General features: G+C 38.5%; 1 pseudogene; it reads right to left on the bottom strand.

The window, feature by feature from the left end:
* Positions 1 to 9,722: 9,722 nt before the first annotated feature.
* Positions 9,723 to 11,204, bottom strand: LOC118488245 (annotated as a pseudogene).
* Between the last annotated feature and the right edge of the window lie 731 nt (positions 11,205 to 11,935).

Raw genomic sequence — 11,935 nt, 5'->3', positions numbered from 1 at the left:
ACCATGACCGGTTCAGCATCCACTTTTATCTCAAATTCAGGAACTTCTTTCACTGTCCTGTTTGAATTTAAAAATTTAGCTCTTCTCAATTTTTCAGCTTTCGCTTCTTCCTTCAATCTCTCTTCCTCTTCAGCCTCCTCCATGATTTTTTTTCGTCTCTCTTCAGCAGCTTCCATGACTTTTCTGCATCTTTCTGCACATTTCAAATCATAAGCATTAGCAAAGAAAGCATGAGAAGTGTTTTTAGACATCTCTTTGGCCATAAGATTTTGATCTGGACAAAAATCATCCCAGGTAAAACCTTCAGCCATTTTTTCATCATCTTGTTCAGCTAGACACACTTTGCTATCTTTTGGAAGATACTTTTCCCAGGTAAAATTATCATATTTTCCCTGACTAACAACACATGCTCTTTTATCAGCCACATCTCTTCCATGAGCCGTTTGTGCCTGATGCTGCTGTGCTGGTTGAGTGATTTGATGATAAATGGCCTTCTTGTGATAATCATTGTTTCCGAAAGGATTCTGGGCACCGGTAGCTTCACGGTTTTTGCATTCCCTCTTGAAATGCCCCTTCTCCCTGCAACGAAAACATGTAACTTTAGATTTATCAAAACCTAAAGTTGAAACGTTTGCATCACGAAAATCATCACGGCCAGTAATTTGTTTGAACTTTTCAGCGCGTCTCATCACACTCGCCATACACCATTTTATATCCATCAATTCCATTTCTTCAGCATCAATTTGATCGTAATCCTCTTTCGTGAGCATTGGATTTCCGATCTTTCCTGCAACAAAACAACTATAAGACTCTAAAATCATCCCTAACAAAGACATTTGATTTTTTGCAATATCTTCAGTGTAGTCTTGATCATTCTCAAGGCTTAACACAATGTTACACTGAAGTTTTCTACCATTCTTTGTTCCAGAAATGTTAGGATCGAAAGATGAAAATCTTGTGCTGTTGCTTGATCCTTGAGATGTCTTCTTTTCAGGAGAATCTTTAACGCTGTAAGCAGTTTCAATCTTAGGAGAGAACTTTGTTGAATCAGTAGCACCATGCTTGTAGTACAGACTGATATCTTGCTCTCCATCGTAGTTCTTCATCCTAGCGATCTTTCTTTGCTCCATTTCTTGAGCTTCCAAATGCTTTATAAAGTCCCCTAGTTTCATCTTTTTGTATTCTGCTTTGTTGGACTTCAGCATCATCAAAAATGTTCCCCAGATTTCATATGGAAGCGCATCTGCAAGTTTTTCAATTAATTCATCAGTATCTTTCTTAACACCCAACTTTGTCATATTTCTCACCAAATTACAGTATCGATCAATAATTTGTTTGGTGGTTTCATTTTTAATCCCCGAAACAAGTCAAATTCTTTCTTCATGAGAGACATTTTGTTCTTTAACATGTCATCACTTCCCGTAAACTTTGCTTCCAATTCTGTCCAAATCGAATATGCAGTTCCGTCATGTTGAAGCAGTATCAAAATATCTTCTTTTATCGCTTGCTGAAGTAGACTGACCATCAATTTCTCATCTCGATACTTCTTTTTCTCATCTGTACTCATATCTCGAAGTGTTAGTTGCACACCATTTTTAACTGGTTTAACATATGGTTCCTCAGTGTGTTCCCATGCATCAAAATGATAAGCTTCAACCCAATTTCGGTGGTTTCTGAGACGTTCCGATTTCATTTTCGATCAAAGCACTTTGAGTAATCGAGGCCGGGGTAGCAAAAGCGTTATAAAATTCCGTATCCATTGTTCACAAATTGTTCACAAATGCACAACAGCAATCTGAATGAACAGTCCACAAAGGTTAGTTCGAGCGATTCACAAAGGTTAGTTTGAACGGTCCAACAGCAATTAGGTTACCAAATAAGCGATCCAAAAGCTGTCAATTCGAGCGGTTTACAACGATACGTTCGAGCGGTTCACAACAATACGTTCGAGCGGTCCAAGACTTTTAGCTTGAGCGGTTCAACTGTTTTTCATTCGAGCGATCCACACGTGTACGAATGAGCGATTCAAAAACTGTTCATACGAGCGATCCACAAGCTAAACTTTCGAGCGATCCCACTTAAAACTGATCATATGAGCGGTCCAAACATGCAATTTTGAGCGGTCCAAAGGCTTACGTCATCTTTTGAGCGATCCTGAATGAACAAATCTCCTAAAAACTTGGTTTCTACTTCGATTTTAGATCTGAAAACTTCAAGGATTTGTTAATTCATGATTCCGAGTGCACTGTGTGATTTTGAGCTTGTTTTACCGTGAAAAATTTTGAAAAAGTGAAGAAAGTGTAGAAAATCAGAAGAATAGCAGCAAAAATGACAAGAACTCCTCCTCCTGAGCTCTGATACCACTTGTAGGATCGTTTGTCGACCTGTTTGAGTCGTTCAGAGAAGTTCGTATCCGAATTAAGAGGTGGAAACTAATAATCCGGTGCTATTTAAGCTAGATTCACTTTAATCCTGCTGTTTTATTGATATCAAATGCGATTACACGATCAGACAGCACTTCGGCAGAGTACCGGAACAATACACCATCATCTTCTGTTTTGAGATCGCTCATATGTCCTATATATAGAGATTCAGGTTCGCTCATACGACATGCCGTATGAGCGATCCAGCTATCATGACTAAAAAGCGATCCAGCATATGATCATATAAGCGACCCTAACCTATCTTGTCACAAAAGCGATCCAAGACTAGGTACAGATAAGCGATCCTATACAAACAATCTAATCTAGGATTCCGTGTCATTTCCGATCTGTTCAATCTTCAAGACTTGATGGAAGACGTAGTCAGCAGACGTAGGTGCACTAACAATGCTATGCAGGAGGACTGCAACAGTTCGAGAAATTGGGCGTCTGGAGACTTGTTGATCTGCCGAAGAATCAGAAGTTGATAAAGATGAAATGGGTGTTTAAATGTAAACGTGACGATAGAGGAGTCGTGGTGAGGAACAAAGCACGTCTAGTGGTCCAAGGCTTCAGCCAGCAGGAGGGAATAGACTATGATGAGGTTTACGCACCGGTTGCAAGGCTTGAAGCAATTCGCATCTTTCTAGCCTTTGCATCTTGAAAATATTTCAAGGTCTATCAACTCGACGTTAAATCAGCATTCCTGTATGGCAAGATTCGAGAAGAAGTTTACGTGGGGCAACCACCGGGGTTTGCAGATCCACTGAACAAAGACAAGGTGTACCTACTGGATAAAGCATTATACGGTCTACACCAGGCCCCGAGAGCCTGGTATGAGACGCTTTCGACCTACTTGCTGGACAACGGGTTCACAAGAGGCACAGTAGATAGCACCTTGTTCACAAAAGAAGAAGCTGGGCATTTGCTGATCGTGCAGATCTACGTTGATGATATAATTTTTGGTTCCACCAACGACGAGTTGTGCAAACAGTTTGAGATTGTAATGAAGAAGAAGTTCGAAATGAGTTCGATGGGGGAGATAGTTCTTCCTCGGGCTGCAGGTAGAACAAATGCCCGACGGAATCTTCATTCACCAGTCAAAGTATGTAAAGGACGTGCTCGACAAGTTCGATATGACAGATTGCAGTCCTGCATCCACCCCCCTCGCACAGAACCATGGTATTTGTCCTGAAGAACAAGGCGTGAAGATGGATGAAACTTTATACCGATCAATCATTGGCTCGTTGATGTATCTTACAGCCTCCCGTCCCGACATCATGTATCCGACATGTCTATGTGCACGATATCAGTCGAATCCGAAGCAGTCGCACCTGACGATCGTCAAACGCATTTTACGGTATTTGAAGGGCTGCCCAAGCATCGGCTTGTGGTACCCTCGTTCGGGTGATTTTACCTTATCCGGTTTCGCTGATTCAGACTTTGGTAGCTGTAAGCAGAACGCAAAGTCCACCACTGCTGGGTGCCAGTTCTTCGGAACTCGGCTTGTAACCTGGCAGTGCAAGAAGCAAACTGCAGTTGCGCTCTCCACGTGTGAGGCTGAGTACGTCTCAGCCTCTAGCTGTTGCTCGCAGATCCTCTGGATCCAACAGCAGATGCGCGACTTCGGTCTACAATTCTTGGATACTCCGATATTTGTGGACAATGAAGCGGCCATAAATGTTACTAAAAATCCGATTCACCATTCGAAAACAAAACACATTGAAATCCGTCATCATTTTATAAGAGATTGTCATGAGAAGAAATTAATACAGATTGAACATGTGGGCACCGATAATCAGAAAGCTGATTTTTATACAAAACCTTTTGATAAAAAGAGATTTTACTATCTTTTAATGTTAAATGGGTTAAAAAATCTGCAATCTGGAAGGGTTATCGATTGTGAAGCCGAGTTAGGCAGCGATCTGACATGACCCGTGTCATGTTGTCACTTTCGTTTGTACAGTTGTATTTCCTGCTTTTCGATAAAAACAAAAACACAAAAATATGTTTTAGTTTTAGGGGGAGATATTCGCAGAAAAATACAAAAACATGATAAAATCATAAAAATCCAAAAACATTAGAAAATTTCAAAAAGAGCTGTGTAATATAGGGGAAATGATAGTACATTAGCTAGACGAGCACGGTACGCTAAAGAATTGTAATGTAAAAATACAATTAAGCAGTCTTGCTAGAGATGTGCCGATAGGTTTTTACAGAGTTAGTAAATCAGTTTGGGATATAAACCTAAATTTAACTTGCGTTTTCGTGGGGAACACCTCCAGGATATATAGGTAACCCCTGAAATCCTGTTTGAAAGGTCCCGTATTCTGAGATACTAGGTCTTTATACTCGGTGATATCTGGGGTATTATCCCAGGACTTCTGCTGTATGGAAATACTGACCTAGTCCCCGGATAATACTTTTCTCAAAAAGCTTTGAAACATAAGCTTCACCCTCAGCAGACTGATGAAACAATAAAATTGATAGTCACTGCTGTTGAAATATAAAAGATCCTCTAAAGGGGACCCACCTTAAAGTCGAACCGTCATCTCTCTGCTGAACGGAAGTTCTGACCTGAGCTCTCACGGTTTCGCATTTACCCCCTACAGATATCAGCTGTGGTATATTCACCTGTAAGATTGAATACTGGGATCCGGATATGGGAGTATATACTGAGGTGGGGACACACGTAAACGTTTAAGTCTTAAAACACTAATCACATATCCCGAACAGATTGAAAGTTTTGTGAAAATTTAGGTGGATCAATATATCGGCAATCTACGCAAACTGTTTAATGCTTAAAATGTAATATCAGCTTAACGGTACTGGTGTTCTGTCGGCAGCTGATATGATCCCCTAACACGCTCACAAAAATAGTGTGTGTATATATTTTCAGTTTGTACAGTTATAATCCAAAAAGATTTTCATTTCTCATTTTATTTTCGACAACAGACATTGGGGATTGAAAGATCAAAGTCTTTATGCAGATCATGTTAGAAATTGATGAGGGTTGGGTAAGCTGGTGATTGCAAACTGAGATTGGTATAATGTTTGACATATAAATCTTGAAATGTTCAAAAGTTCATTAAGTTGAACTATTTTTGAAATGAAACGTCAGGGTACTTCATAAATCTGATCATCCAGGGCCATTAACTTGGACTTGGTATGTCAAACAGTTGACCAAGGTCATTAACTTGGACTTGGTCAGCTGGGTGGAACAGTGTTCAATCAGAAAATTGCTTAAAATGGAATGTTTTGAAAATTCAAATGTTTGATTGTTTGAATCTTCACCTACCGTTTGAAAATGGTTGACCGTTTGAAATGTCTCAAATGTTTAGTTGATTCATTAAGTTGAATCACAACCTTATTGATTTGTAATAGAGAGGTTGAGATGTGCAGGTTTCTTAATCTGTTGATACGCAAAGCCAGGCGTCGATCCCAAAAGCATGGAAGCTTGACGAAAGGGGGAGCCTGAAGAGCCTGAAGAAAGAAAGCAATGGAAGCTGAAGACAGATCCACCGGGATTCTGTTCAAGCAAGAAGACTCAAGAGAGAGAGAAAGACAAGTCGCTACGAGTTTCACTACGGATTGACTGCGGCAATATCCAAGGCGGAGATTGTTAGTGCATTTAATGTCTATCGCCTTCGTCAATCCAAGCAGTAGCAAGAAACCGAAGAAAGAGAAATACAAAGCTGTCTAAAGACCCAAAGACCAAGACTGAAGACTACGGCTCTATCCAAGGGGGAGTTTGTTGATACATTATGTCTAAAGCCTATGTCTTAAGTCTAGGGTCTAAATATGTCAAGTTTGTATAGTCTAGGGGTCAAATATGTAAAGTTTTGGTTTGTTTATAAGCTGTCCGTTTGAAACTAGAATGTTATGTTTCAAACGGAAGGGTATGTAAGCTGTCCGTTTGAAAGGTGGGTGTCACTTTCAAACGGTCAGGCATGGCCTATATATAGGCTTGTATGCTTCTCATTTCAAACGGTCAGAACTGTCATGTACTGTTACTCTGCTAAAATTTCAAGTGAAAGTGAATGAGAAGCAAGTAGTTAAAGTATCTGCAAAGTATCTTCATCTATTTTCTACTCTTTCTATCTGATTCTAATCTGATTGTGTGTTTCCGCCACTCAATTAGTGTGTATTGCTCAAATTGACTCATTCTAGAGGTCAAACTGATCCTACAGATTCTTCTTTTTGTTTTTTTTTCTTTTTGTTTGCCTCTCCATGTTTCTTCTTATTACCTTTTGACCCTCCTGATACAAACACAGGATTCATCCCTAGACACACCACCTAAACTTGTAAGTTTCATTCCTCCTAATAAGTAATTGTCTTCTACTTCTAATTGCATGTAACTTGACCATATTCTTGATATCCTCTTTGTTGGAAAAGGTTTGACCAACAAAGAAAGGCTGCTCGTCTAGAGTCTTGGTCTTGCATTGTTTCTTTCTTTTCTTGCACTTCTTAACAACTGCATTTAGAACATTTTCACCCTCATCCTCACTACCACCTTCAAAATCATCTAAATCAAACTCCAACTCACAATCATCATCTACATCAGCTTTATGGTCTTTACCAACATTGATGTTAAATGAATCCATGTTAACTGGTATTTCTACAACCATGTTATCTACATCCTCTATCCTATCATTTTCTGTCTGATCAACATGTTCTTGATCATCTAGCCTATCATCTGCATTTCCATTCTTAGTTATATCCTCATTCAAAGTTGCATCAACATGTTCCTGATCATGAACTTCCTGATACTCTACAACATTTATAGTGGGATTCTTAGTATGAGGAAAATACTCTAGGGCTAGTTGTCTTCTTCTAGGGTGCGATGGCTGAGGGTGAGATGGCTGAGGATCATCATCTTCTAACTCCTCAATGACAACAGTGGATGTCTTGATTGGAGAAGTAAAATGATACTCAACAACCAGCCTAGAAGACCACTGCTCAGTAAACACCTCTATCACTTTATTCTAAGGAACATGCTCAATCAACAAATGAACGTCTTGATCATTACCTAATGGCCTTAACCCATCACTAAGTTTTGTTTGATGAATTAAGAAGTGATAGAACATAATATGTTCCTTGGTATATCCTATTTCCCTAATCATGTAATTTAACTCGATAATAAAAAAACATCAGAATCGACCATGTCTGCATAGTCGATTGTTCCATCTACATACCTTTTTATCGGAGAATTCAGAAACACTCCACCATGGTTGATTTTCAAACTGAAAATATTAGGGCTATTACCTGGAATCAAACAATCAACAATAAAAAAAAGGATTACAGTTAACGATTGACACACATTAGGTTAACATTGTAAAAGTACATATCTTTGATGTTTGCAAAACACACCATACACTTCCAGGGGATCAAACTTCTCGTTTTTTTTCACGTATCCACCACAGGGTTAGCACCTTTGTGTTTCTCCTTTATCGTCTACGTTCTGTTTAGGGTTTGGTGTTCAATCGCAGAGGAAGATGATTAGTTGGGGAAGATAATTACACTGGGAGGAGAGAAATTAAGTTGGAGAAGAAGGGTTTTGGGTATAACGAGGTATTAAAAAGTTGGCAGATATTTTTAGGTGAATGGACTAAATTGCCCCTCATATGAGGGGCGCGTGACAACTTTATAACCATGAAAATGGATAGAGTTAGAAGCAGGAGTCAAAATAGTTAGATAAAAGGACGTTGGGGGTTCAGATGATAAAAAAATTTGGGCTAAAATAGTAAAAGTGATATAACCACAGGGGCTTTAATATCTGAAGTGTATATAAAGGTAGTTGAATTAGGGTTCACACACACTCATTCTCATTCAAAAAATCCTGAAACCCTCACAACAAGAATATCATTTCCTAAACAAAATGGAGTGTGTTAGCTGTGAGGAATTGAAGGGGAAACTGCAACAAGTGAGAGACGACAATGAGGCACTCCAGAAAGTGATCCGTGATCAGGTTTAGAAGCTGGAGGATCTAGAGGTGAAACATGTTGAAGACGTGATTGGAAAAGAGGAGGGCGGTGAGCTGTTACCCCATCAGAGGGAAGGTTATGTGAGAGGAATTCTAAAGGAACCGGTACTGAATCATATTAGATTTAAATATGTTTACTAATAATTTAAGTAGTTACTAATTGTTGCTTTTGTGTTTTATCCAAACAGGATGCACACTTTTTTAAGAAAAACTAGAAGGAAGAGAAGAACCGAGTGATAGCATCTCCGACGAATTTATCAAGCATGTTGAAGCTATACACTCCGATTTGATGAAGATTAGTGATCGAGTCACCGTGCTTGAGGGAGGAGGATAGGTCCGATTTGATGAAGATTAGTGAGCGAGTCGCCGTGCTTGAGGGAGGAAGAGAGGTGCGTTAAGATTTTGATTTGAATATGACTGATTGTATCTACGAGAGAGAAAAGAGGGGAACTAAGATTTTTGGTATATGATTTTGTATGTAGAAATGATACCCCAGATTTGACGTTTTGAATATGAAATAATATAGATAATGTCTCTATAGTTGATGTCAGATAGATGATGATAGTGTATTTTTGATTGATTGAGTTAATAGTCCATAGAAATACTTTTCATAGGGAATTATTAATCTGAGTGATATATCTTCGAAAATGAAAACTGATACCTTTAACTCATAAAATTAAAGACATAAATATATGTGTAACTTTAGACAAACAGTGATTTATACGTTTTAACACTATAGATACGATTATTTAGAACTTGTTACAATTTTCAAAACACAACTAGGATATATCCATGATCCACGATAGGAAACTCGTGCTAAAGGTCTCATAACTTTCTAATAGTGGAGATTAAGTTCTTGATTATATTGGTAGAGGCAAAAGAACGACACACACTGGAGTTAAATAACACGCGAGTAAATATATAACAAATAAGAAAAGTACCTAACGCGACATCTAAGATACCTTAAGCCTGTATATAACAGATAAGAAAAGTACCTAACACGACTTATACACACCCTTAGCCTCCTTGACGATAATATGAAAACGCATTCCCTCCATATTCGATAAATCAACCTTTTCTCTTTCGTTGGTTGGTTTTCCTTTATTCGACTTTCATGTTACGATATATGATGGGAGCAACTAGGACACTTAGTCACTTACTATGGTTATACTTTATCGACATATTTTCAAATTTACAGTTAAGTGTGTGTGCTACTTGATATTCTATTATGTTGATAAATGGTTGGCTTCTCTTTTAGCAAGGTAGATACATGATCAAACTAACACATCAACACTCTGAACAATCAAAGAATATATACTACTTATTGACCCGCTTAACGTCTTCTTCTCTGTCTACTCATCAACTCATATTGCAATCCCGCATATACGACTGATCATAGTCCACATACCTGCTCCAGTACCCTCTATACCCATCTCGAGCCATGGTTTCAAATTCCCGTTGTAGTGAATCACTGCTGTTCTTTCAATCTCCTTCTGGCTCATACTCGGGTTGTACCTGAGCCCAAGTACATGCCATGACTTCTCTAACGCGCATACGCGTTTCCAGAACGTTATCAAACCAGGTGGCAACGTCCCCAGCTTCCAAAGTTGCCTCTCGTCATTCTGCATCCAAACACATTACAAATAATCACGAAACCATCAAGATTCAAGTATTTGACTATTTGAGAAGTTGATTAATGAAGCACACACCAGATTCTACCACGAGTGATAAAACTGTGTAATGTTTTGTTTCTTCCATTCCTCGAGATCGAATACATTCATTTCATATGCTCATCCACACGCATGTGGGTTAAAGTTCTTAGCGATGATGGGATTCAAGAAGTTGAGGTAGCGGTCAAACTGATGGAAGTTTTCCCCACACATCTCAACTACACCATTCACCTTACCTTTCAGATCAATAGACCAAAGACCACTCAACTGCACCATTCACCTTACCTTTCAGATCAATAGACCAAAGACCACTTAAATCCTTCTGAACCACTATATCATCATCATCCAAGAACACCACTTTACTCAGCTTCGGAAATATCTCCAGAAGGTAAAAACCAAAGATGGTTCATTATTGACAGATACTTTGGGTTCTGAAACTTCAGATTTGGACCAGACTCGCCCGCCTTATGTGTTTTGTAATAATAGTCAATCGTGTTCTGAGACACTTATTGTTTAAGAACTGGGCTATAACTCTCATTTAGCCATGTAAATTCATCAATGTTCTGAACTTGTATTGTAGCCATCTCGGGTGGATTTACAAGAAACCACATCCGCATTGCAGCATAATTCAGCTTGTCGGTAACAATGTGGAACGCATGTTTCGAAGGTTCCTTCCACGCTTACACGTTAACAATCACAACTTTCAAAAAATACCATGACAAGATCAACTTTTTTATAATAAAAATGTCGAAAAGACCGTATCACTCACATTGGCATTTGTAACAGTTGAATTGACAACCACTGTTGTAGCTAAAACATTATCCGAAAACAATGCATAGTGGAACAGGTTCGGGTCATCAAGATTTTCTTGATTTGGGAATTGTTGTGTGGAAGAGTTTATAGAATAGTATTCGGTTGAAAGGCGTAAAGTAAGACAATGGAGGCCCTTCGGAACAGTTTTGGCAGTTAAGTGAGTAAAAAACAAGGCCTGTTTATGGTAGACACGTAGTTGTTCTTCGGTTGAGTATATTTTGACGTTAATATCTTTTATGATGATTTATTTTTATAAATAACTTATACTTTTTCATATATATTCGTTTATCTATTATATAAACAATTACTAACATACATATTTTCTTAAGAAGGAAAATACATATCTATTAAATTAACAAATGTGAACAAGAAAATTCATCTGTTTAAGTGTTCATGTTTGTTCGTTTGTTTGATTAAACTTAAATGACAAAATATGAACAAGCCCTCATATGGTTCATTTACAACGCTAAATGAAAACACCCTACCTCCCTGCTTTTGAATATATAATGATGTAAATCAGTTTTAACCATCAGGATTGATATCACTTCAAATTTAACGGTCAACAACTCCCTTGGAATCCATCAATTTAGTGACGCATGAATAACTTACGTTGAAAGAGGTTGATTCAACTTGGTTGATTTCATTGATTGAATGAGAATATATAGTACAAGGTAAATACAAACTAAATCTCCTATATTGGTGGAGATATCTATACATTAAATCACTAGATCAATACTAAATATACAATATGCTATTACACCCCCGCAGTTGAAACGTCGGGAGGATCGATGTTGAGACTGGTACGAAAGTCATCGAACAATACTCGTGGGAGGCCCTTTGTGAAGATATCGGCAACCTGATGACGAGACGGAACATGCAATACCCGAATGTGACCGCGTTGAACCTGTTCACATACAAAGTGGATGTCGAGCTCAATATGTTTAGTGCACTGATGCTGCACAGTAGGGGTGTGCAAAAAACCGAATTAACCGAACCATAACTAAATTAACCGAAAAAATCGAACCGAAAAAACCGAACCAAATAAAAAA

The sequence above is a fragment of the Helianthus annuus genome, chromosome 16 (genome assembly GCF_002127325.2).
Source record: "Helianthus annuus cultivar XRQ/B chromosome 16, HanXRQr2.0-SUNRISE, whole genome shotgun sequence".
Lineage (NCBI taxonomy): Eukaryota > Viridiplantae > Streptophyta > Magnoliopsida > Asterales > Asteraceae > Helianthus > Helianthus annuus.
This window is presented reverse-complemented; position numbering and strand designations above follow the sequence as displayed.